Source organism: Corvus kubaryi, unplaced genomic scaffold, assembly GCF_017639235.1.
Source record: "Corvus kubaryi isolate FWS band 111438036 unplaced genomic scaffold, C.kubaryi_AGA036_p1.0 split1-131, whole genome shotgun sequence".
NCBI lineage: Eukaryota > Metazoa > Chordata > Aves > Passeriformes > Corvidae > Corvus > Corvus kubaryi.
Genome location: NW_024582073.1, coordinates 21829165 through 21856651, shown reverse-complemented (window position 1 = coordinate 21856651; position 27487 = coordinate 21829165).

Sequence of the window (27487 nt, the reverse complement as noted above, 5' to 3'; positions counted from 1 at the left end):
GAAATCTGCCCAGAGTGTAGGATGCTAGCAAGCATCATTTGGTTTGTACTGTTTGGCTTTGTTGTCGACAGTTGGGTTTAAACTCTGCTGTACATCTGGCACAGTTTTGCAGGCTTATGCTACTAGTCACATTTTCTCAGCCTCCTGCATGTTAAAGGTGGGAAGGGAAAGAGAGTATTCTCCTGGACTGCCCATGTTTGAGGGTTTTTTGTTCTTCTCAAGATGGACATCCTGACAGACATCACCATTTGTCTTTTCTCACTGTGGTATTTCCCCTCCCAGAACAGCAGAACATCAGGAGGCAATAACCAACAGAAACCTCCATAGACAGATTCCATCCTCTGGCCCCTGTGTGGGTCCTCCTTCCCTTCACATGCACATTTTCCCCTTTTTCACATATCCCAATCCTTCCTCATTCTTCAGTCATGCAGTGCACCTGGAGGAAAGGTACAGGAAAGCTGCCCACCATTACTTGCCACCTGCAGGAGAGTTGCTGGTCCCAGCACCAAGCTACAGCCTCCATCCAATCACTGCAGACACCTGCCAGGAGCAAGGAGGGCTTTTTGTGGTCTGGTACCAAGACATGTGAGAAAAAAAAGGTAAAAAATTACCAGTATAAATGCTAACTGAGAGCAGTAACTGTTTTGTTGTTTTTTTTTTTTTCCTCATCAACTGCACAAGACCCAGGTCTGCATTGACTGGATCTTCAAGGAAACATCATTTACCTATTGTAGGAACCCAGACAGCAGAGAATATTTCTCTGCCTGTTTTGAAGGGGTTTTATCCCCCTGAACAACACTGGTTTTGGCCTTTGTCCACGGGAAAATTTGCCTAGCCTCTGGGAAGAATTTGAATCTACAATGGTGTGAATTAAGTGATAGAATACTACGTGAGATTAACAGGGTGAAAAATTTAGAGTTTTTAGGTCTATTTGCATAGTAAATAGATAAAAGCAAAAAACATAAAAATGGAGGATTGTTGTTGTTCTCCAAACCTACTTCTTCTTCTTCTACTACTCCATATTCTGCAGTAAAAGTAGTTTGGTATGATTGGACAAAGAATTCCACAGTTCCTGGCTGTGTTAATAAATAATTGGTAGAAAAGTAAAAATAATGTACGTTTTTAGTAACCGTTGGTTGATTTACCTTTAAAAAGGCTGTGAAATCTTGATAAGTTGTCTTCTTGCTGCATTCTCTGTTCTGTGCTATGTCAAGGCCACACCAGGGGCTTGTACTCCTTAGATAAGAATTCATAAACACCTATCTGGAGACTGAGAAGCATGAAGTCTCATTTGCCTCCTTTTTTCTCCTGGCAAAAATCTGAATATCTCCTCCCTCAGGGAAGACAACAATTAATAACACGGACAGCGTTAGCCTATGACTTGGTACCTGAGAGAGGTAGAAAAGTAAAGAGCCCACCAAACCCTCTTGCAGCCCTCCAAGCTGTCTCCCATCTAGAAGAGAAGGAACTGATGATGCTCCTGGCAAGCTCAGTCTTTTCATGCCCATCTTGAGCATTTTGGCTCAGCCATGCTCAAAAATTCTTCTGCCAGTGGGAGGAGCTTTGGAGAAGGCCCAACAAAATTGTTTTCCGCCCAGGACATCCAAACACCTCTGTTGTCCTTCTTCTGACCTCCTGAATCAACGAGAGGTGGTTGTCCTGCTGATCTAGTCTAACAGATCCTCAAGGGCAACCAAAATCCACATCCTGGCTGGATGGTCCTACATTCATCTCCTCATGGCTGCATGACTTTCTGCTGCAGACAGAGATGGTTTTCCTGCATTCCTTCTTTCTGACATTTTATCAACAACTTTCCCAGTCTTCAGTGACTTATAAAATCACTCCTGGAAAAAATAAAAATTGCTTTTTTCAACTGAAGCAATATTTCTGTAAACTATTTATAAATCTGTTTTTCAGTTTAAGTGGCTGTAAATAGCCAGTGCCACAAACACAGCTGAGCCACATCTCAGGCTGAAAACAAGGGCTTTTCTCTAACAGGGGGCTTCAGGCAATGCTTTCAGTTTTCTAAGTGCCCTTATTTATAGTAGGCATATAACCAACCCACAGCCCCCAAATACTTTTGCTTTGTTGCTATGCTAAACCATGCCTGATTTGCAGCACACCTCAAATTTCAGTGCAATATGAAAGGATGAGTCAGTAAAATTCATTAACAGAAATAAATTAATTAGCACAAGTAAATGCCTTTTTTTCATTTGAATTAAAGTGGAGAACAAAGAGAAGTCTATCAAAAATTCTTTAGGAAAGGCACAGTGCATTCAATTAGTCTTCATGGAAATCAGGTGTAACACAAGTCGCACAGCTTTGAAGATTCTTATTTTTTGTGAAAAAAAAATTATCATGAGGAAACCACTGTGACTGCTCAGCAAAGCAGTAACTAACCTCTCCCCTATGAACATTTAATTTGGCTTTTACTGATAAAATATACCAACTTCAGCTCTGAGGTTTTTCACCAAAAAACACTGAACATAGTCCGAGCCAACATGATTTGAACTGTCACAGATCCAGATGGCAGGGGGGCATAAAACAAGTCCCAGGCAGCAAAAAGACACTTCCCAGACTGAAGGTGAGTCTCATAATAAAGCCATATGTAATGTAGAAAAAGCACATGGAACACACATAGGGAGTCAAGTAGACCATGAAGATTTAGGTTTTTCTGTTTTTTGGGGTTTTTTTACCTCGCAAAAAGCAGAAGGTGCCCGTGCCTGATGCCTTAGGGGGAAATCAGCTGAGAGAAGGCATCCTGCCAGCACCCTGAAGTACCATGGCTATCCCTGAGCTTCCCATGGCCAGCATTAGGTGATAGTTTCTCCTTTGCCACTACAGACGCACAGATTGCTTATTTATCCCTGCAGTATTTATTGGGAGCTTCCTACCTTGCAGCTCACGTCTGTCTTCCAAATGCACGTTACACCATAACCTCACAGCTGTGCTGAATTCTGTAATGCTATTCTCTGTCAGCACAGGGATTTAACAGAAAATGTAATGTGGATAGGCAGAGATATGCAATGTCTGACAGATGAAACGAGTGCTAAGAGCAGCAACACCTACAATGCTGACGTGGGCTGGTGGTGCAGAAGAGGAGAGATTTGCCTTCCACTGAATGTTCACAGGGACCATCAAGAAAAAGCTACCACAAACATTTTGAGAGTTACCAAGCTCTACAGCAGGCACACCCAAAAAGCAAGCTCTTCTCTTGATCCAACAATACTGGGGTTATTTTATCAAGACAAAGTTGTTAGTAGTAGCAGATGAGAAGTGAGAAAGAATTTACTGTGCTATTCCAGAGCCCTGCAGCAGGTTCTGCCCACATCTCTAGCAAATCCCACAAGTTTGGGGACTGCTACTGTTAACCCAAGGTTATTGTGTAATTCCCCATGTGAAGATAGCTGCCTGTCTTTCACAGCCCCACATCCACAGTTTATTCTTTAATATTTTTGAAAGTACCACAGTCTCCATTAGAAGTCTTAGCCAGGAAGCCTTGATTCAGCTGTCCTCTTCTCTGCATTTGGTATTGGGGAGAGCCATTTTGAGACAAAAGGAAGAGCACATTTGTGTTTATCTGAGAGAAACCAATAGACCAGATCTTTATTAATCAAAGTCAATGAAACTGCGCAGTTGATAATGTGATCCAGTGTTTACAAACATACGGTTTACAGACAGACTGTTTTGCTGCAGTTTCTCCTCCAGAAATGGTATTCCTATACATCTTCATTTATTCTCCTAATGAACTTAACGAGGTATTTAGTGACACAATTTATAGAAAGAAAAATTAATGACATTGCATTCCCAGCTTATGTGAAAAGGAGCTGTCATATTTCAGCAAAACAAATAGAATTCATCCACCCATATAGTAGAGTTCTAAACTAATTAAATAGGCTGCTTATCTCAGATATGAAATTCAGGCTTCATCTTTCAAAATGAGAGGTTTGAGGACGGAAGAATATTATGGTCTACCATCTATATATATATAAGTGTCTGAATTAATCTCTGGATGTCTCCCAGAGAAACTGAGAAGGTTCTCATGCTGTCTATAGAATACAGAGAGTAACCAGAAATGATTATAACTTGTACTTCTTTAACAGGACCTAGTTCAAGTTCTCTGTAAGAGATAGGATTTTTCTAAGATCACACAGTTCTAATTTACATTATCTGTCCTAATCCTGCAAACTGCATTGTTTTGAATTTAAATATCAGACTTTTTTAGATGTCAAATGGCTGATCATCTTTCTTCTAATATGCAAAACAGAAGAAGCATGGTGAGAGTAAATTAAAGCCAAAGGAATATGTCCCAAATACTGTGTATTAGGCAGTGTCAGGTAGAACAAAGACCAAGTACAAAAGCATGCAGAAAGCTTACATTAGTAATGAAGTGAGAGTTCCATAAATATAAAAAGAGAAATTTCTGAGGGAGATGGGAAGAAACTAAACTGTAAGCAATCCACAAATGGTCTTTTTGTCTTTTGATTCCTGGGCCCTCTCTCTCTGGTGCCTGGTACTGTGTATGGACAGGAGTAAGTTACTATAGTGAATAGGCTCCAGAATTTAATGTGCTGCTGAAATTCTTGTACTATTTGAGAGCAGCAGAGTGAGCCTTTAAAACTGCCCGGGATCTGAACAGTTCTTAATGTCTTTTGCTGTTCCTCAGGGCTTTTGTGACTTTCTCAGCAAGCAAACTGCACTGCTGTTGCAGGGATTGGGCCAAAATTCCCGACTGCTGCAAGTGTGCCTCGTTTGTTCAGGTTTGAGCAACAGGTTTGCATCTTCCCTTGGAAGCCTACAGGAAAACTGGTCACAAACACAGAGGCAAATCCAGGGGTAGTCTTGGAAACATGAATCAGGGAAGGAAACTGTAAATCTACTCTTCAATCACTTGGCACAAATTATTGTCATTTGTATCTAATCTGCCCAACACCTTGATGATCTGCAATCAAACAGTAACATCAGTTAAATACAGTTATTTCACATCATTCTCTAGATGTATGAAACACAGGCAGGTGTTATTTGGATGCATTGATTCAGCCACTTTGAGAAATAAATTGACCAGAAACAGTATGAAGTACCATAAGGAAAATAACAAAAAATAAAATTTCTTACTGATGTGAAAACAAATCACAGATAAGAAGAAAATAAATGCTTAGACTAGACCTTAGCCAAGAGGCTATGGTAAATAAATATATTTAAAACTGTTAAAGGTTTAACAGTCAGAATAATATGGGACTTCAGCATACAATTAAGTTTTATGTGGCATCCTCAGCAGAGAACTGCTCTTCTACATTTGGTTCATGAGTTACTACACAGAGCAAACTGAGGTTTCAGAGCTCAAGTAATAGCTTCAGTAACATTACGGATATTAAAAAAATCTGTGCAGTATCTAGACAGCTAAATAGGTTTAGAACCAGACAGTGCTACCATTGGCATGAAATACCCATGGACAGGGACTTGCATCCACCTTTAATCTGTGAGATAGCAGTAGGTATCTGGGCATGCAAAATAAAATCTCTCAAAGAGAAAAGAGCAGACACACCTATGTCCACAAGTGGAGGACAAGAACAAAAGGCAACACACTACAGCAAAACAAATATCGTCCTAAGAGATATCCTGGGGGGAAGATCCATTAAGGTGCAAAAATACTCAAGAATAGTGTTTAAGTGCCAATTAGTGAGATACCCACTCCTGCAGCAGCATGCATCTACTTCTAGGTAGCTCGTGCAAAATCATCATAGTGTTATGCCCACTGGGAGCAGGTGCTTCAATTAGAGGTTACATTTATAATGTAATTAAATACCTAATTTATTAAAAGGAATGCAAATCACCTCATTTTCTAAGTGCAGCAGTGCCATTTAGATCACGCTATGCAACATCTTTGTTTTAGGACTTAAGCAATGCATGCCCTTGATGATGGCAATTCCATAATGGCCTGTTGCTCACTGGTCTCTTGAGGACCCCAGTGAGCATAAAAATTGAGAAAAGGGATCATAACATTTATGAGAGACAACTGGGACAGTCCCAAATAACTGTATTTTGAGGTTTCTTAATTTTTCCTTTTTTCTATCAAGAACTCAACACAATTATTTAATGTTTTTAAAAATCTTTTTTATGCAAAAGCTTTTAATTGTTTTTTAGTATTGCAGCAGTTTGCAGCCATAGTGGTTTGCCTTAGATCTGAGAATAGAGTCACCTCTTCGAGCTGTTGTAGCTTTTGGGCCTGTTCCTCAGTAACTCTCTGGTGTGCAATTGAGCATCTGGTTGATGGCTACCATTCCCATCACAAGACCAATTCAGATGATTTGTTGTAACAGTAAGGCCCATAATGTAACAGGAGAAGATTAGAAACAAACAGCCCTGCAGAATTGCTAAAATACATAATCATTTGTACTGGTGTTTAACTCATATTCCATACGATCCATTGTTAACAAGACTGCTGCTGTACCATGGGAAGTTATTTATGCATTGGGTAGACATGCTGGGGGAAAAAAGGCCAAGCTACACCAAAATATCCAACAATAAGACTTATATAAAACAAAAAGGTGCCATGTATCATCTCAGAGCATTATTTACAAATATTGCTCATTTACTAAGGCCCTTTTTTAGGTGAGAAGATGGGACAATCTCTCACTGGAAAAATTCTAAAACAAAAAAAAAAACCCAAGGAACAAGCACTGAAACTGCACCTCTCTCCCCCCCAGACCAGGAGCAAAGCCATGGCAATACCTCCATGCAGTGACATTGCTTCAATCCAGAGCTCCCAGGGTCCCTGGCAGAGTAGTTCTCACCTAGGATTTTCACCTTTTTTCTTCTTCTTGTCAGGATTGAATGTGTGTGGCTCGGTGGCTGCCTGTGCAGACTCCAGTGAAGTCAGCTGGACTCTGATTTTGTATAGGCAAGTCTCTCCCACCCTGCTGCACTGTCAAAGCCAAATTCTGCAGTCTGCAAAACACAACATGGATATCTTTCTTAATGCTTTCTGGTTTAACTTTCAGCTTGTTTACCCTCCTGTCTTTCCTCACTTGATTGTTCTTAGATGATTTCATAAGAACAGAAATAACCCTCACCAAAACAAAAGTAGAGATGGAAAGGTGTCCTGGTTAAAATGTTTTCTTCTTTGAACTCAAGTAATCACATCTACTCAAATTCTCATCTCCTGATAAAACATAAATAGTCTATTGAGGCCATGAGAAGAAATAATTTACAGCTGCCTTTTTCAAGTGCTCTATTAACTGTATGCAATATCTATGAAATAACATGCTTTCCTCCAAATGTGTAAAGGCACAGAGGACTGATACAGCTGGCTGGGGCTTTTTGCTGATTATCATTTGATTATTTGGGATTTTAAGAACATTGTTGTTTTATATGTGATAAAGATCCTGTTACATATGTGTATACATTTGTCTTCTCACATGCAAGAGTATTTTCTTTGCCTATTTTGGTGTATTTCCAATACAATATTCTTCAGAGAGATAATATTTTCACCACTTTTTTATATGTGGCATTTCAATCTGTTACTTCTAAGTAGCCCACTCTTTGCACCACACTGTTGAGATCTAAGCAGAGAATCAGAAAACTAGCATGGAAAAATAGGGATCCTTCATACCTAACACCCATCTGTACATTGAATTTGGACTAAGTAACTTTTAATACTTGTTCATTTCAAATGCATTTTTCTTCACCTCTTACCTCATCCCAGGAAATGCTCTAGAAGTCATGTAATTCAAACTGATGATGATGAAATACCAATACCAATTTTGCTTTGGATAAAAAGCAAACACAGAGTACTGTCAGACCTCTGGCTGGTGCCACACTATTCCCATAGAGTAGTGCCCATGAACATTTCTAAACTCCTTTTACCTCAGTTAAGATGTTGCTACCACAATATACAATTTTCTTGCTTTGAGAATTGCCTAATTTCTACATGATAAGGTTCTCTTTTTACCCACCCATAAAACACTTAGAGAGTCTTAGACCATCTCTGCAGAAAAACCTAGGCAGGTCAACTGTTGGCTTCAAGATGGAACATAAATGTTTGGCTTAGGATATTGCAGTTTAAGATAAAAGCTCCAGTGGCATACTACCATGAGAGCATTGAACTATTTCTCTTTATTTATTGGCCTGGCATCAGCCTTGGAAAACAACTCCACTCCTGTTCTGATAAAGCCCAAGCAAGTTGTTCCAAATTATTTCATATGTTCTCGTACCTTGCACAGACAGGGCTTTTAATTTGTCCAAATATAATTGAGTTTGTATTGAATAAACAAAAGAAATATGAAAGGAATTTATGAACATGATGGGACCAAAGAATAGAGAGATCTTAGGGAGAAACACAACTTTCTCACTGCAAACCTCAGATTTCTGTTAAAGACATTAAAAAAAAAAATCTGTTTTCAGGTAAATTTTCAAGCCTATGCAAATCACATATACCAGCCTAAAAGTTACATAAGTAAATAAAATTTGTTAAGCGTTTCAGATAGTCATTATTGGGGCTTTACCTGTATCCACAAACTTGAAGACATCATCTGCTCTAACAAGATAAAGTCAGGTTGTTCCCATGGCACAGCCAGGTCTGAAAATGGACAGATAGCAATACAAGATACTGCATACTGTGACACTGGGAATTTTCCCAGTAATGAATTTTTCCATAAACAAGAGGAAAAGTTAACACATATGAGAGCTACTAATGCTGTCTATGTATTTTCATATTCTTCAGTAGCATTTATCAGTTACAGTTAAGGGGACAGTAACTTCTGCAGCAAAAGAGAGTTAGGTAGCAAATAAAAGTACTAAATGCCACTCTTAAAAAAACCCAAAAGAAACAATACAAGGCTCACCACAAATTTGTTTAATTCTTTGCTGGCATGTGCCTCACTCCAATTAGAAACATACCACACTAAGGGGAACAATACCATTTGGTTAGCCAAGGCTCTGGTGCAGGGGGTGGATGCTCTGTCTCCCAGCAAACTGCAGCCACCAGCCTCTGCCTTGACTTGTCTTTTAGTCAGGAGAATGGACTCCCAGCCATGGGGTCTTATAAGGTTACATTGGCTCCATGATTAATAACTCTGCGACTGCTTTAGCTCCTAGAAGTAAGAATTACACCTTTACCATAGCATCCCTAATGAAAAGGAAAGTCATCTGTCTAAAAAGTAGGACACAGAGCCAGGAAATTAAGAAAATGAGACAGCAACTTATTTCTAAGAGCTTCTGATGGCACTGCCAGGAGCAAAAGTTATTCTGCCTAAGAGATTGCTAGCAATCCTGCTTAGTGGTTGATGCTCCCCTAGGAATGGTCACTTCCCTTGTCTTAACCCTCTAAATGAATTATTCATCTCATTCCCTAAATAGAACCTGCAAAATTTCTTACTTCTACCTGAATAACACTGGTAATATTTGGAAATCATCTTTGGAAATGGGTCTGGTCAAAGTTTTCCTGAGCTCCACTGAAATATCGACATTAAATAATAATAGTGAAACTTTTGCTGCCAGGAGTCTGTTATCTCTTCTTTGCTCAAGCAGCACTGCCTGAAGCAGATACCATCAGCTGTTATGATGCTGGTAATATAGCAAACACTGTCATTCCACATTTAAGGGATCCAAAAGAACAGGAATTGTCTTTATTTGTACTATGAAATTTAAAGAATGCTTCCTTTTTCTGTTTCAGTGTTATCTTTGGACTTGACATCAGTCAGGAAACTCTGACTCCAAAGAGAAAATTACTGAGAAAAGAGTATTTCTCCACTACCCTCTAATTTTAAATGATGGGTGCAGATATATCTCAAGAGACTGACAGTTTTCTTACTGTGCTTTGTATTTGAAAGGCATGTGGGGGTTTTATTTCAGAACATTTTTACTCCTTCTCTTGCTATGTCAGTAGCCAAGTTTGAAAGTCAAGCCTTGTAAATCACATAATTCCTGGAAATGAGTTTCAGACCTCTGAATGCTGACTCACTGGCTGTTAAGAACATTTTCGTAAGTAGCTCAGTACCTTTTAGAGCCAGGAATTTCAGAAACAACCTTCTGTAGCGCAGATTGTTGACAGGTAAAATTATGTGCTAGTTTAAGGTTGAATAGAGGACTTTTCATTACCTGTCTAAATTGCATTCATTGCACTGATTAATTAGATGGCTGGAAATATGGACAGTGTATGCCCTACTTGTAAAGGCTGGCTACATACTTAATAGAAAGCATTCTAAAGCAGTTCATCCAATAGTCCCACTTCCAGCACAGATTAAGAGCCCTCAAACAGCTCACCTGGCCTCTCCTGCTGTGGTACTAAACCACCCAAAAGCATGAAAGAACTGTCAAGACTGCTCATGCACACAAATGGTGGCTGGGGTATCCTAATGGATGGTGACCTTCATCTTGAGAGCAATCTGGGGGGCAAGGTGTGCAAATCTCATGGCTTTACCCACTTGATTCCCTTCCCTTGGCTTGCAGGTGTAAGTTACACCTTAGGGGGAAAGTCCTGCCATGAAGGGAAGGGGCTTATCCCACTCAACACTTGCATTACTCAGGGAGTTCAAGGAGATGCTCTAGGAGCCACAGCAACAGAGCTCTTCTGGGTATGCACTGATCCCAAGTCCCTCTCTTTTCTCTGCAGCCCACAGCCATGGGAAGGTGTGTGTCATTTGGCATAGCTACAGTAAATTGTCTGTTTTGGAGGGATTCTGGTGTGTCAGCTGTTTCTAGGAGCTGCTCCATTCTGTTTCATGGACCCTGGTGCTGGACATCAACAGGACACAGCGTCCACATTCCACTACTGACAGGTTGGTGCCACTGGATGTTTTAATGGGTTTTCATGCTTGCACTTGCCTTCCTCATCTTTAAGTATTTCTGCAGTAAGGAAAAAGTCTGTCTGAGCCTGCACTGGGTGATGATCATGCCTGACTAAGAGTGATAACCTCTTCCAGCTGGAATACCATCTCCAAGCGTGCAGCTGCTGTCGGGCTTTCATCCCGAGGACCGTGACCAGTGAAAGGAAGGGGCTCCTGCAGGATGCAGGCTATTCTGACAAAATACAGCTAATACATCTGTGTGCTAAGCTGACAAATTTTTTGCTACCTCTCTCCCCTCCCTCACTTCGTAAAAACCTGTGCTTGTCCATGGTGAGACACTTGTTTTGTCCATTTAGGAAGAATATTTCCCTCATTCAGGAAACTGGTCTGTTCAAACTGGTAGCTCACGTCATGATTTTGCTTTATTAAGTCTGAAGTCTGGAGAAGACAATGACTCACATAGGCAAAAACCTGAAGAGCTGAACATGCAGAAGGGTACAGGTGACCTTTAGCTTTGCTCTTTCTGGCTGGATCACGTTGCTGTGCCTGAGCTGATCTGACTCAGATGTTGCAATCTCTCACACTCTCTTTATACTCCTTGCAAATCCCAGTACTGACAGTGTAGTAAAGAGATGATGACAAGCTACCAGAGGTCTGGAAATAATTTTTTCATTACCCTTCAATCCATAGCTTCATATTCTCTGGGATGGAAGCATCCTGATATCAGATATCCTATACTATAGGAATAATCTTATTGTGATTGGATTTCTTATTATACATTCTATCCTATTATATAGTATTATAAGAATCATATTGTATAGGATATCCTATGATGTTGGATCTTTTGACTTCAAGAAAATATCTCCCTACTTCCAGATTTCTTCTCCCAGACTCCCTGTGCCATGGAACCTTTGTACTTTGTCATACCCAGGGGACACCCATGGTCCTTCCTGGCAGCCTCCAGGTGGGCATTGTCCCTAAGAATTCCCATTTTCTTGGGCTTCAGGAAGGCTTTTCCCAGACAGCTCCTTCCCTGAGAAATCCTGACTCAAGAGGAATGAAACAGTTTGAGCATTTGGATTAGATTAAGCGATTAGTTTCAGTTCAAAGGAAAATCCAGGGGAAAACTCAAATATATTTTCAACATTTACTTTCAAAATTATTCTATCATGCAGCTATATTAAGAAATAATAACAAGAATTTTCCCAAAATAAATCACGGCATTTTTTGGGGGGGAACTAAACTTTTACTTGGCTACTTTACTTAACATTTTTCCCCATTTTGAATAGAAGAAAATCCCTCCAACTTCCAATTTTAAACCAAAGGGAATTATTCTCCCAATTCTCTTCTAGTTGGCCAGAGAAATTAAAACAATTTCTTTTCTATTGTGTTCTATGAAGGATCTAAAAGCCCTAGATTTTTCCCTTGCAACAAAATCCAAACCACATTCACGCACTGATAGGCAAAACCTATCTAAATCTAAAACTAGCTCAACCTGGGTTGGGTAAAACTGAATTTTCTATTTTTTTTTTAGATGAAGTAGGTGCAGAAATAAGGCTACTCAAAAGCCTTAGAGCAAATTAATGTAGTTTAAAATTAAATACTTTCTTAGTTTCTGTTTAATTACTTTTAAAAAAAGCAGGGTAATACCAAAATACCAGCCTATAACAGAGCTGTTTCATGTTTCTCCTTTTACAAAGTACCTGAATTCTCCTAGTCAAAAGTAATTTAAATAAAACTACATTGTTAGTTGCCAGGTTTGTAAATACAGAAGGTATGGTTAATACCTCAACGAATCACACAAAAAAATGTACTTACAAGCCAAATAACCCACTGATTCCTTGGACTGCGTTTTCCAAAAGTGTAGAAGAAAATGCATGGAAGTACTACAGCCTTGCAGATGCAGAGGAGAGGCAGGCAGCCCTTGCTGTGTCTCCAGGGTCTCTTTCTGGATGGGTCAGAGGGACATAATCCAACCAAACCTCTCTCTTCCTCCTCAGCCTGTGCCACACACAAGGACCTCACAGCATGCAACCCCCCCAGTGTCTTCACAAGGTAGGAAAGAGCTCTTATGCCCTCTCTTTATGGAGAAGTAGAGAAGATGGATTGGCTGGAGATGGATATATGGGGATAAGGCATTGGCTATTGTAAAAAGTTAGCTGCACTCTGCCAATAGCAAAAAAATGTATTTCAGGAAATCTCTCGTTTTTACCCTGCCCTGACGTAGGATAGCTCTGGCTGGGATAAGTCCTGTGGGAATGCTTCTCCTGCCTTAACACTTTGGAGTGGACCTTGAAAAGTGCAAAAGGGAATTCACACCCAAAGGACAGCCAGCAACTTTTGGTTGCATTTGCATCTCTACCTTTTTGATGGGTGTTGGAAATCTGAAGAAATAAGAGAAGACAGAGGACTCACTCATATCAAAGTATGACATGTGCTTAGAACTTCTATTGTTTAAGGACTCATACATCTAGATTCTTACCAGTAATCAAGGTAGGGATAGCTAAATTCATTCCCACTTGAGAAATCCTTTAGGAAGCCAAATAAGCTTATCAATGTCAATAAAGGATTTTACAGATCCGTGGGTTAAAATGAGAGAGGGCTTTTTTGCTAGGAGTATTGCATTTTAAAAGTGCATTATCATCTAAAACATTTCTTTGCTCCACTTTCATGGGGAATTATTGTTATAGCAATGAATGGAGTCAGGCTGCATGAGCTTTCTAAGTTTACTTCTCCATTTAACTGGCTGACAAGTTTCCTGGTCTTTACTGCATCTCTATAAAACAGGGCTGCCAAGGACCAGAGTGCAAGGAGGTTTCACTGACCAAAACCTTCTCGTCTGCGAAGGCTGAGGGCTATTCCTCACCCTCTGAGATTCCTGCCCAAAATGTTTTTTGCTGCATTTTGTTGCAAGCATCAGTTTGCCAAAGGAACACACAGTAACTGCTGTGGGTTTTTGGCATGGGCTAGGAATGTTTTATACTTACACAACTCAGCTGGGCTGAATTCTCAAAGTGCTGTGAAAGGTGAGATCCAGCATGTAGGGGAGAAGCATGACTTTCCCCAAATGACCATTTCAGAAAGTTTGGGCATGAATGTTTATCTGCCAGCTAGAGCAAATTAATAGTAGTTCTTTGGGGGATTTCAGCCTAAAAAAATTGAGCCACTGCACTGTCATGAATGATTTCCCATAATAGTTCTGGATTTCATTTCTAACTGTAAACAATAAGCAGAGATGTGGGCTCGCACTCCTCCAAAACAAGTTTCATGGCTGCAGTTTTCCCTGCACACATTATCCCCACATTTATTTCCTGGTGATCCATTATTTTCAACTACTAGCTTCCCTGGATTTCTTGCTGAGATAAAGCAGACTCCTCCAGCACCATTTAAAATGGGATTAAAACTAACTGCAAATTAGACCAAGAACAGCAGGAGCTGAGATTCTAAAAGCTACTTCAGTGCTCAGTATTGATTCCCTAACGTTCCATCCCTGGTCAGCACGCTTCTGCATGGAGAGGCATAAAGACAAACATCAGGCAATCATGGCTTTCCACTTTATGTTTTGAAATAAAAAGAATAATTTGTGAATCCAGATCTCATTTTGGTTATTATTCTAGCCCACTGCCTTTCTAGGCTTCCCAAATAGAGTCTTTCTCTTGAAACCAGTACATGATTAGAAAAAAAATCTATTAAAAGTCAAACTTCTCTGCAGATTCACTTACTTGCCATTCGCCAGACTTTGGTCAGGTATCTCTGAAGAGAATTGCATGGGGGTGCAGTATTACAGCATATTTAATCTCAACTAACCTCAAGGTATTGGGGAAAAAAAGTGAAAAATGATACCATTTTCCTTCTCATACCTTGACTGACAACCTGGTGGAAGAAAGGAAATTAATTTGATTTCTCCACATGAATCTCTCAATTCCTAAGACTAACTGAGGTAATATATTCCCAGATAAAGCTAAATTTTGATCAAAAAAGTGCCTAACCCAAGAGAAACATCAGGTTCTTTTACCCAGTGGCTCCTTGGCAATGTGGGAAATGGAAACAAAGCACATCAACTCAGGTGCCTGAGGATCCAGGCAGAGCAGTGCAGAGTACATAATCCCTCTCTGGCTCAAATGGGGAGTGGACAAACTGGTATCACCCACATTTACCTGTAGCTACACTGCTCCTGCTCACTGCATTTCCAGCACAGCCCTGGCTGCTGCAGCAGCAGCGCTGTGCTCCTGCTACATCCTTTGTGACCGGTCTTGGCTTTTCCTGGCTGTGAGTAACATTCCATCAGCGTGTGTGCAGCGCTGAGGGGGCTTCTGGCCACTCAGCCAGTCAGGACAGCCATCATCTGTCCCCTGCCATTCAGGTCACGGCCTGATTGCTGCTGCCTCCTCACGGTGTTTCACCACTCAAGGGTTCAGAGTCAGCTAAAGCATTTTGCAGATCTACTCTGATTGCTCTGAACCCTGAAAGCTTAAAAAGTCTCTACAAACAAATGTGGTTTCTCCTATTTACCTATATACATGGCTTTAAAAAAAAAAATCCAACGAAACAACAACAAAAAACCTCACCTCAAACCCACAAAGAAATAAAATGAAAACAATGCTGTATTGAGCATTTCACATGCAGGTGTGCTTGCTTCAAGGACCATTCTGCATTTCTCAGTACTTTAATTTCACTTTCAGCAGCTTTAATTTTATTTCCAACCTTTCACTGTTATTTTCTTCCCAACATTTTATTTTTTCATAAAGCAGAAATATCATTTCCCTTTTTGTGAACACGATGGCCCCAACTCTAACTCCCTATTTACAGTATGCACAGATAATACTGAGCTTGTCCCTCACAAGGTCACCATAGAAATATATTTAATTTACTCAAAAAAAGTCCTTAAATTATCTTTCTGAAAAGAGCCAAGGAAAAAAATTTACATGTTGAAAAACATATTATATTTTTAGCTCGTTTCATGTTTGCTTGAAAATTGAGGACCCTGCTCAGCTGTCACTGAAAACAGTTTCAACTCCTGTTAAACAGAAGGCACAGCAATTACCCTGGTACACGATTTTCCAGCAGCGTGGTGCTGCTTAGACCAAACACGTGTGCATTTCTCAACGCTGTGGTGTTTTCACTAGTGGAGGGCTGCATTAAAATATTTGTTCGTTTAGATTTGCTTTTACTGTTCGTTAATTTGGAAATGAAGGAGGAAAATTTTCGGGATGGCACCACTAGAGGGACTCGGTAGGTGGATGAGAAACTGCCGGGCAGGTTATTCCACCCCGAGGGGACGAGGAGAGAAGGGCTGCCCAGGAAACCACGACACACTCACCTGCACTCCTTCTTCTCTGTGTTAAAACAAACAAACAAATTACCCACAACATACTCCCACTTTCCAGTTCTATGTAACACATCACAGAAATAAATTAACTCAGCATTAAAGGAGGGGCAACACCGGAGAGAGCATCCCTGATCAGTGTTCTGGGAACAAGCTGTTTTGTCTTCAGCGCCTTGCAGAGCACTCTCTGTCACTCCAAGAAAAAGTCTTGTTTTTCCAGGTGTACAGGTAATGGAATATCTTACAAATGTCAATTCTCAGCCACAATTTCAAGGATCTTTTTGCTAATTTACTGTCTTTACAACCTGACTTCTAAAATATTGGTTTGTTGAAGCCTCCCACAGATTTCCCTGGGCCTTGATCCATGCCCTTAAAAATCCTCAAAGCCTTGACCTGCAAAACACTCCTGCTTTTGCTTCAACTTCATGCCTGCCAGTTGTTTCAGTTAAATTAGTGAGAAAATGTGTGTATTGTTAACAGGAAATTTGCTATACAAGGCCTTTGGACTAGACTAGAGGCTGTCTTTGTTTTGAAGCTTTGTGTAGTACTTAGTGTGTATTTGTCACCAAAAGGTACTGAATATATAGTACTCATATATAATACCAAACAGTACTAATATTAGCCTGTATAGCCACTTATTTCTTAAGTATGAGAGGAACTATTAGAACAATGCATTTTCAGAAATCACTTTGTTGGTTTAACTTAAAACAAAAGAGAAAGGCAGCCCTCTCTTTCCCTGACAGACTTTGATGAAGTTTCCCATGGAAGGAAACAGGCTCACCTCAGGCATGGGCTGTCTCTATTCAGAAGCTGCACCTCACTCATTCCCCTTAATGCTGACTTGAGACAGCCAGCTGTGCACACCAAACTGCAACTGGAGAGCAAAACCAAAGCAGAGTTTGTGGAAGCAGTTACAGAGACATCTTGACCTCCATAAAACAGGAGTATTTCAGATTATACCCAGTGAAATGTGGAACCAATTAGGGCACTAAATGTGACAACCTCAAGCTGTTCAATTTTTTGCAATCATGCTGAAAATCAGCAATAACAATTGCATGGCACATATTTGCCTTTGCCTGAGGTTAAATGCCTTTTTCTTTTGAGACATGTCCCTTTAATCTACTGAAGGCTGCATGGGCTTTGCCAGCCTCCGTGGGGCCTTGCATTCTGTGATGGGGGTGCCAAGGCAGAAGCATTTGCCTTTTGGTTTCCCTATTGGGCTGTCAAAGCATGTACTTGGGCTGCCACACTTTGAACCAACATGCAGCTGGAACAGAACCTTGGCCAGAACATCCAGGGAAAGAAAACCAAAGCCCTTGGCAGTGCAGCTACAAAAGTCAGGGGTGTATTTTGTGGTTTCCAGCATCCAATCTCGTTGTCTCCAGCATGCACCCAATAATGGGTAGAGAGGACTGTGAGAGGATTCTTTTACATTTGTCATGAAGTCACAACAGGTTTTCGGTTTCAGGGTTTAGACACTAAAAAGTGATTCTTAACATGATATTTAGATAGGATCATGGCAAAACACACCACACCAAGGCATGACATCCTAGTTACAAATTTGTCTGCATAACTCTTCACATGCTTCCATTAAGTCAGAAGTGACTGTCCTGCTACCCAACATTGCAGCCAGGCTTCCCCTGCTGCTTCCTTCTGCATTCCCAAGGGCAGGTACCAGGTTTGGTATCAGAGGCTGAAGAGGAATGTCATCCCTGCACAGATCCAGCCTACAGCCTGGTGATCAGCTGTAATCCTCCCCCTCATGGAAAGAATTTTGAACTGCAAATTCATCAAGCAAAAAGTGACCAGCCCCAACTCCATTACCAGAAATGACCCAAACTAGCAAGGCATCTGTTCTACTTGTATTCTACACTGGTGAAAGAACACAACATTAAGTATCCAAATAGCAGAGAGTAGTGAGAGTTCAGGTATAATTTGTACCGAGCACTTTCTGTGAGCTACTTGTAGGCAGGCCTGAGCTTATGGGAACAAACAAATTGGGTTAGACCAAAGAATCATCCACTGGACCATAACAAGCAGCATTTATCAAGGACTGCATGTGCCTATAGAAGGGCACAGAAGGGATCACCATGTGGCCATTCTGGGTCACTCTGGTCCGCTGTGTCTCTGTACTGATTGTAAAAGAGGTCTGTACCACCCTGCTAAACCACGTGCCAGCGACAGATGCACTCGTATGTCTTTGCAGATTTTCAGTTTGTCCTTGAGACTCATAAATCATATAATGGTATATTTTGCTTGCTGCTCCACCAGAGTAGCACTAAGGCAATACATCCTTGTTCCAAATAGGAAAACTTGTGAAAAAAAAGCCTGTGTGTCTTTGAAGGGAAGTGTTCAGCCTGGGACCTGTGGGTTGGAGGACCAATTTTTAATAAATTGGTTCAACTCTCTCATCTTCTCTAAAAATACATAAAATTGTTCCTGCTGTTAAGTTACCATTTGCTGGTACCTGTCAGACTCCTAACTGATTAGAAAAAAAAACTAATTTAGTACAATGAATTATTTGCAAGTGAAGTATCTGAAATATCTACTTTATTAATATTTTTGATGTAAAATTATTATTTTATTTAGATGTCTCAACTTGTTATATTTCAGAAAGTAACTTAAAGGAAGGCTGAGTAAAACCAATCCCTGGTGCAAAAGCAGTTCAATGAGCAGTCATGCCAGGGATGAACTTGTCCCAGGGTAACTCTGTTCATTTTATTGGCATTGCACCAGTTAAACTTATCCATATAGTTCAGCGTTATTGCCATATGGGAAAAAATAAGAAACTCATTAGAATTTGGCAGCAGCTTTTTTTACTGCTAAATTATCTTACCTTTCCTGTGAAAGTTCAGAATTTGGCAGTTAGCAAAAATTCAGCCAGGATTCCACCACTGATTTCTGTGTGAATCCAGGTTTAACATCCTTCCCTCCCGAGTCCTGATCTCTCCTCTGGCAGAGGCCACATCATGCCCTCCTTCACACCTTTCACCTTTTCATCCAGCTGAGGACACCTTATAGAAGAGTAGTGGAAAATATTTTTGGGGGAATATCTTTTGTTCAGTATCCAAAGTTTCTTCTATTTGCAGTCCATATGGATGGCCACATGAAAGACTGCTTTATTTGTAAAACAACATAATAAAAAACAGCTCAGTGTTTGTGTCTTTTTGTTAGAAAGCTGTTCAAAATACTAAAGTTTCACTAAATTCTGGGTCTACTCAGGCTTCTTCATCAACACTTCCATCTAATCAGGCACTGTCACATTTAGAGTGGTATAAAGGGTTTCCAGCACAACACACGGGATGCAAGAATCTTCAAAAGATACTTGCGCCCTTCCAAATATCTTCTGTTTCCAGAGGAATGGGACATTTGGGGCAAGGTTTACTGTCAGATATCTAGCAAAATTCAAAGCTAGGCATTTGAATATGAACCAACAAAGAACTACAGAGACCAGCTCCTCCTCCCCAAAACAAACAAAGTATCCAAACAAAACAACAACAATTTAAAAAGCCCAACCAAACTGACGTAAGAAAAATACCAACCCACGAAAAAATCACAAGACCAAATTACTGCAAGTTCATCTCAAACATAGTCCCGCTCAATGACTGACACCACGCAGTTCTGCTGCTGATGGGTCCCAGCACACTCTGCACTCCCTGGGCTTTCCTGTACAGGAATGTCCTTTCACACCCATCATCACTCACTGTTTGTATCTCAGATTGGTCAAGATGCAAACACCCTGAAATCTGCTGCTCCTTTTTTTCCTTCCTCCTAGATATCAGTGATTAGAGATCCACAGCTGCAAACACGAAAATGAGATGCATTTCACTCTCCTTTCCTGCTCAGGAATTCACTCAAAATCTTGAGGTATCTGTAACATAAACATTCCCCACTCCTCCTCTCACCCTTTTTTCTCTATTGCCATCTAACTTTTACATCTGTTTTTATCATGTTTTTCCACCAGCCATTTCGGTCTGACCTTTTCCCACTTTACGTTATAAATAATATGTCTGGAGAAACAAGAACCCCTCAACAATGCATCAGACCCTGGCTTGTCCCCAGTGTTTCAGAGCTCAAATATAATACAGAGATAAGAGAAATTATAAAATTCAGGGTGGGGGGACTGGACGGAGTCATACTATCCCTACACTTTGTGGTTTGTAAGATTCATATACATTATACACATACACTTTATATTATTTCCTACTTACAGCCTTTAGTAGTGACTCACAAAGCATGAGAGCCTTAAGCTGCCTGAAGCCCTTACCACCAACAGTCAGAGCATCCTCCTGTCTAACCTGAGGCGAGTGTGACATCCACCCCTGCATAGCAACAGCTGAAAGTAGCAAACGTCAGCCACAAAAAGCAGTGGGACTTTGTTGCTTGATCTGCTCCATGCAGGAGGAGTGAGATGAGCAATGATTATGCTGCAGTCTTGGCATGGCTCCTTTGCTGTCTTTTTATGGTCTCAATGGTCTTAGAGATCATTTCCAACCTTAATGATTCTGAGGACAAGATAGATTTTGCAATAGGTGTCTAATGAAAACAGTTCATTAGCAGCTGAACCGCTGGAAATAGGGCAACACAAAGAAGTTTCAGTCAGTGTGGGATACCTCCCTAGCACAGTCCTCTCCCACTGCTTTTGGTCATCAACCTCCACAAAAAAACAGGCATAAACCACCACTCTTCAGACCCAGTAGGATTTTGCAGTTCCATCCTATGTGTGCTGCAACTTACACATGAAGATGTGTTATGGTCATGCCCAATGACGCTGTGTCGTGTTTATCCAGAGGCAGCTTCACAGGACACTGGTTTTGGAAATGAAGTTGATGTGAATAGCTCCTACTGGGGTTCCTCCTTGAGACTCTGCATTCAGACTGCAATATCCCTCCTTGTTTGTGACTGACATGCCCAGAGAAACTGCACCATCAGCCAGATCACTTTAACCACTTATCTTGACTGAGCCAACACTCTGAGAGTCCATGGCTCCAACAGTCTCTCCATGTTATTTTCACCTCAACCAGATGCATCAGAATAGTCAGTACTTGACAAAATATCAACGTGCACCCAACCACATTAAGGCAGAATAACGCATTTTAGCAGGAAACACCTAAACTCCAAGTGACACTAGCTTCAGATATGATTTTCACTAACCAGTGTAGTTATCCTGACAGCCTAGAAACTACTGCATGGTCAGGATGTTATTTCTCTAAGAAAGACTGAAGCCTAGTTATGTGGTGCAAGGAGAGACCATGCAGAGCACAATGCTGTTTTTATATCCTGGAGCAAATCTAAGATAGATAATATAGTTTCAATGGAAAATATTCAGTCTTCCCTAATTTTTCATTTCATTTATGTAAGAGAAAACAGGGCTTATGGCTTTAGGCTTTTTTTAAGAGACAAAGATTTGCTTTGTGAAGATTTTTAATTTAGGGAAATACCCCAAGCAAAACTATGTTTCAGAAAGCCTAACTACTCAACACCAAAGCAGTATTTCCAATGCTTGTAGGGGCTCCAGTTCATCCTGTCTCTCTGTGAAAATGGCGTGAACTTTCCTATTAGTGCCTAGGCATTCCCATTATGCTTTTATCCAACGAACACCAATATTTCTTCCACTTTTCTCATTAATATATGTTTGGAGTTTTTTTCAGAAAATAGATTTTCTCACTGACAAGAAGTTGGACAATTGACTGTAGCTCATGGTTTGGCTCTCTAGGTTTGCCATAGGTACACAGCATAAAAACCACCAGTTCTAGAGTCAGCAGGTCTCATTCTGTCACAGCTTAGTGAACAGGTTAATTGCAGAACACCAACAACCTAGCTGTAGTGCAGCTCTGTAGGGAGGCATCTCCACACAGGAACATCTATAGCTCAGTGTGGCCCCAGGGTAAGGTCTCAGCTACTCAGACAATCATATACCTACTTATAAAGATCTGAATAAAAACAGATCAATAAATTAATCAGTAATAGCTTGACACAAATGACACTTTTTGGCTCTATGTCAAAATTTGGTATAGCCTTGTTGATTGTATGACTAAGCTACAAGTGGAGATTCAGTTATAGTACCTCCACCAGGATGCTGGTGATGAAATCCAGCTGAACTTCCCATTTAACTAATAATATACAGGCATTGAAAAAAAATCAAATAATTTAATCAAGCTGAAATAGGTGAACACACTAATATGCTACAATATAATTGTTTGTTGTACATTTACATGTGGCATAAGCTAGCAGGCTGTGAGGTCTGAGCAGTGAAATTTGCAGACTGTTCTTACCACTTTATAGAAGTGTTCCTCCATGGTTTTGTTTCATTCCCCCAAATTCAACTGTAGCACTAAATATTAAACTTCAGACCTTCAGGTGAAACTTCAGACCTTCAGGTCATTCCGCAGGTCACAGCACTCATCTGACTCAGGCTGCAGGTCCCTCTGCCCCTCTCTGTCTCTTTGTGAAGGGCCCCAAAAACCAACATCACAGGAGAGTGAGATTTGGAGCTGTTTAAGATAGAAATGGAGGGAAATCATATGGCATCAAAATACAGCTGCTAAACTGCAGTTCTTGAGGTAAGGTCTTCCCATTAAGCCTACATGAAGGTGCACTGCTGCTGAGATGAGCAGGCAAGAGTGGGAAGGCTGAACATTTTAGGAGAAGGGCACCCTAAACCTACAGCAACAGGCTGTTCCCATGACCTAAACAATGAACCAGCAGGGAGGATGACCAGCCTGGCTGAACAGAGAGCTTTGGCTGGAACTCATGAAAAAAAGCTTATCACTTTTGAAAGCAGTGGTAACTTAGGAGGACAACAAGGATGCCATGAGGTTATGAGGTAAAACAATGTGAAGCAAAGGGTCCTACCCTTGGGTCACAACAACCCCAGGCACTGCTACAGGCTGGGGCAGCATGGCTGGAAAGTTGCCCAGCAGAAAAGCATCTAGGGGTGCTGGTCAACAGCAGCTGAACGTGAGCCTGTGTGTGCCCAGGTGGCCAAGAAAGCCAAAGGCACCTGGCCTGGAACAGCAATAGTGTGGCCAGTAGGACCAGGGCAGTGATTGGCCCCCTACACTGGGAACTGGTGAGTCCACACGTCAAATATTGTGTTCAGTCTTGGGCCCTTCTCCCGGGTAACTAGCAATAGGATAAAAGGAAATGGCCCTAAGCTGTGCCAGGGGAGGTTTAGGTTCGATATTAGGAAAAATTTCTTCATGGAAAGGGTTGTCAAAGATTGGAACAAGCTGCCCAGGAAAGTGGTTGAGTCACCATTCCTGGAAGGATTTACATATGTAGATGTGTCACCTGGGGACAAGGTTTAGTGGTGGACTTGGCAGTGCTGGTTTAATGACTGGACTCAATGATCTTAAAGATCCTTTCTAACCTAAATGGTTCTATGATTCTAAGATCTACCTGGACAGGGGGCTGTTAAATGGAAGACAGTAATGAAACCTTTATATTCAAAATAGAATAGGAAATAAGGAAATAAATTTAAGGTTTGCCTTTGATCTCTTCAGGAATATCTCAATATGACAAGTTGGAAAGAGAAAAAAGCCTACCTTAGACCATGGAGCAGAAGCCATAAAAGTTTTAAAACCCATCAGTAATCAAATACTTTTCATGCACATGACATTTCAAAACAAAGAGAAATATGCACATAGTCCAGGGCTGTCTCTGGTCTTTGTCCATCCAGAGATTCACATCCCAACAGACTGAATTCAGAAGACTAGGAAATTCATTTCCCCAGTAAAATGTTGAGGTGGCACTAAGAGTGATTCAGGAAACCTGTGACCAATTTGCAGTCCTTGTCAGGCATAAAACAATTACTTTGTATTAAGTGTGAGTTAAAGATTTTATTGAAAGAGGAACTTCCCCCTCCAATTTCAATGCCCTTGGAGTATCTTTGCAGCCCTCCTCTGGACTCTCTCTAGCAGGCACATGCCTCTCCTGTGCTGGGGACCCCAGAGCAGGATGCAGCACTACAGATGGGGTGTAACAAGAGTGGAGTAGAGGGGCAGAAATACCCTTGTCCTGCTGGCGACATTGGATAGAGCCCAGGAGACGTCTGCGGTTTTGGGCTGCAAGTACACATGGTCAGCTCAAGTTGAACTTCTTGTCCACCAACACCCCCAATTCCTTCTTCTCAGGGCTACTCCTGATCTTTTCTCTGCCCAGCCTGTATTTGTGCTTGGGATTGCCCGGATCCAGATGCAGGATCTTGCACTTGGCCTTGTTGAACTCCATGAGGTTCACCCAGGCCCACCTCCAAGCCCGCCCGGGTCACTCAGGATGGCATCCCTTCCCTCCAGTGTTGACTGCACCACACAGCTCAGTGTCATCGGTGCCCATGATGGGCTCAGGAGGGATAGGGACAGAGGGCTGAGGAAGCAGAGCATTTCTGAAAGAAAATGGAGTTCTGGAAATCAATTAATGGAGCAGATGAAGTCTTGCATCAGACTTTAAACCTGGCAATATTTTGGGAGACTTTTAAAGAATTTTCCCTGTTGGTCAAACAAAAACCTGCTCTTGCAATCAGCAGAGAAATCTATATTCCTGAAAATTGGCACCAGCTACGAACAGAGATGTTGAAATACAGAGTAATTTTCACCAGTGTTCGATTGCTGAACTTTTCCAGCTTTCCTGAAACTCTCCCTGGCCCACCAGGAATGCCAGGGGCTGATTTTTGCTGACTCCTGACAACTGGGTGGGTGGAAGAGGTTGCTCCCATTTTTTTCAAATCATTATTTCAGATATATCTGAGAAATTAATGTAGAGAGGGAGAAAGTAAAGTTTTGATCCAAGAGAAAACAGATAATTTCCTTTAAGGAAAGGTCACTGCTCATCTGTCTGGCACAAAATGCTCCTTGCAGGGAAGAGCCAAACCACAGGCAGGTAAAAATTTATTTTTACCAGAAAAATTTGGACATGTGTATTATAACAACACTTCTCAGAATTATCCCAAGTGAATTGAGTGACTGAAATGGCATATATAAGCTTATAAACCAATCTCTGCTAGATATGAGATCTAAAATGACATATCTTTACCTGTTGTCTACAAATGGCTGAGTATTACACCTTCTACTGAAATAGCTGATACTGCCTCCATCTGACTGTTAGATTACATGTCCCTTGGGTACGATCAGCTCTGCAATTCCTGTGCAAAGCAGAATGCTATTTAACAAATCTAAGAAGGAATTAAGGTCAGGGAATAATGACTAAAAGTCAGAAAATGTTGATATGTATTGACCACTTGTACTAGTAAACCCTCCCTCCAAATTTAATTGCAGCCGATATCATGACTCATCTTTCCATAAAAAGATTTATTTTGTTACTTGGTAGACATTCACAGCTAAGAGTGGATAAAAAATGCAAACCACACCTTTCTGGATACTATAAAACATCTTTATCTCATCACTGTGGGATTACAGTGGACAGAGCTGAGAGTCCCAGGGAGGAGATAAATGGTACAGGGGGAGAGAGGGGCCCTGATTCTGGTATGGCACATTCTCTAACTGGAAACTCTGAAGGGTGTAAAGTAGAGGGCTTGATTAGCCCTTGTTGAAATACACTTTCGTTAGTTGTTAATAGACAAGATACAGAATTTTTTTACTTCATTGTTTATAAGAGGAGCACCTACAACTGCAACAGGAAAATGGCCAAAACTGGGAAGTTTTTCTAAGCTGAGAATGGCATCGAGGAACACATCTGCAGGTAGAAAAGGGCTACAGGTGACAGCACTAAACAGACAAACTGAAGTGCCAGCCCTCAATATCTATCAACTGGTGCAAGTATCTTCCCAGGCATCAGAGGACCATGTTCTGAAAAAAGCCAGGAACTTCAGTGAGTGGCATCAAGCTCCTCGCAATTTGCTCTGCTGCATCCCCCACCACATAGACACCATTTATGAGGGCAGTGCTACAAATCTGGATGCAGCACATAACAGCACCACTGTCTTCTCTTGTGCTTCCAAAAATGTAGTGGTTAAGCAAGTTCCCAGGAAGGTGTTTGGATAGCAAATGCAGATGGAAGAACTTGTATCTCTTTAAAGAACAACTGCATTCAAGTGCAAAAAGATTACTCACAGCCCTTGGGAGAGGTGAAGTAAGATCATTTAAAGGGAAAGGGATGACAGCAATTTGAGGCCTTTTTTGTTTGTACTCCCACAATCTTCAGGCAGGCAAAACCATCACCCATCATAGAGTTCAAAATGAAGCCTTAACTTCCAGACAAGTCAACCTAACAGACTGGCAACTAAAAAAGCAAACCACCCCCCCCGCCCCCCCCACCAAAAAACCAAAAAACCCCTAACCAAAACCCAAACCCAAACAAAAAACCACCAAACCTAAACTAGGTAAGTGGTGTCTATGTCATACACTAGGATTTCAGGAGAAGCTGCTGAATGCTAAGGACATTTGCTTCTTGAAACCGGTTATTACTGTAAACTGTCATGGTTGACCAAGGAAAATTTGACTCACAGCTGACCCAAGAGCTGCAGCCTTGTGCACTTAACAAGGCAGCAAGGTCTGTCCTTAATCAAAATGCAGAAGAGACAATTTACTCTGTGCTGCATCCATGTTGATTTGCAGAAGATGCTGCTGAGTGCACAGCACTCCTACAAAGTCAGAACATATTTGTTTCTCATAAATATTAATTCAAGGCACTCAACCTCAAACATTTGAAAGTCTGGGCTCTTTTCTATTATTATTCATTGCACAATAATATTTTAATTGGAAATAGATAATTACCAGAATATTAATTCTGTTCAACTCTCTTGGAATTAATATGAGTTTATCTGCACACAAAGAACCAAGTGTTTATTGGCTTAAAACTGACTCATGTCTCACTATATTGTATGTAAATACAATATTTTACATCTAGACGCCTACTATCACAATAGGGATGTTTTTATAGGGCAAGAGCTGGGAGGATAACTAAATTTCCCCTGCTGCAACCTTTTAGAAAATCAAAGGCAGCAGAGGCTCTAATTAATTTCAAATAAGAATGAAAAGTCTGTTGGGCTTGACAACAGCATTTTGTAGAAACCTGATGAAATCTGGATTTGACTGATAATATGTTAACAACATACTGTTTCAGTGAGATCACTTGATTTTTGAAGGATCAAATTATCCTTGTAAGAAAGCCTGGTTTTGACAAAACCAAAACAGAAAAATCAACAAAAAGTTGAGCAATTTTTAGCAGAGATGCCTTGCTGAGCCATTCTTCCAAGATTTGCAGTGCTAGAGAAATTAGCAATGCCTAGGGTGTTCTTCAGAGTACCCAAATGTTTGTCCAAACAATGGGCCTAGGATAGCTGTCATTCAACACTGATCCATAATATCCCCCTGGCATTGTTTCAGACTTTTTTTCCAGAGTGGAAAAGATTATT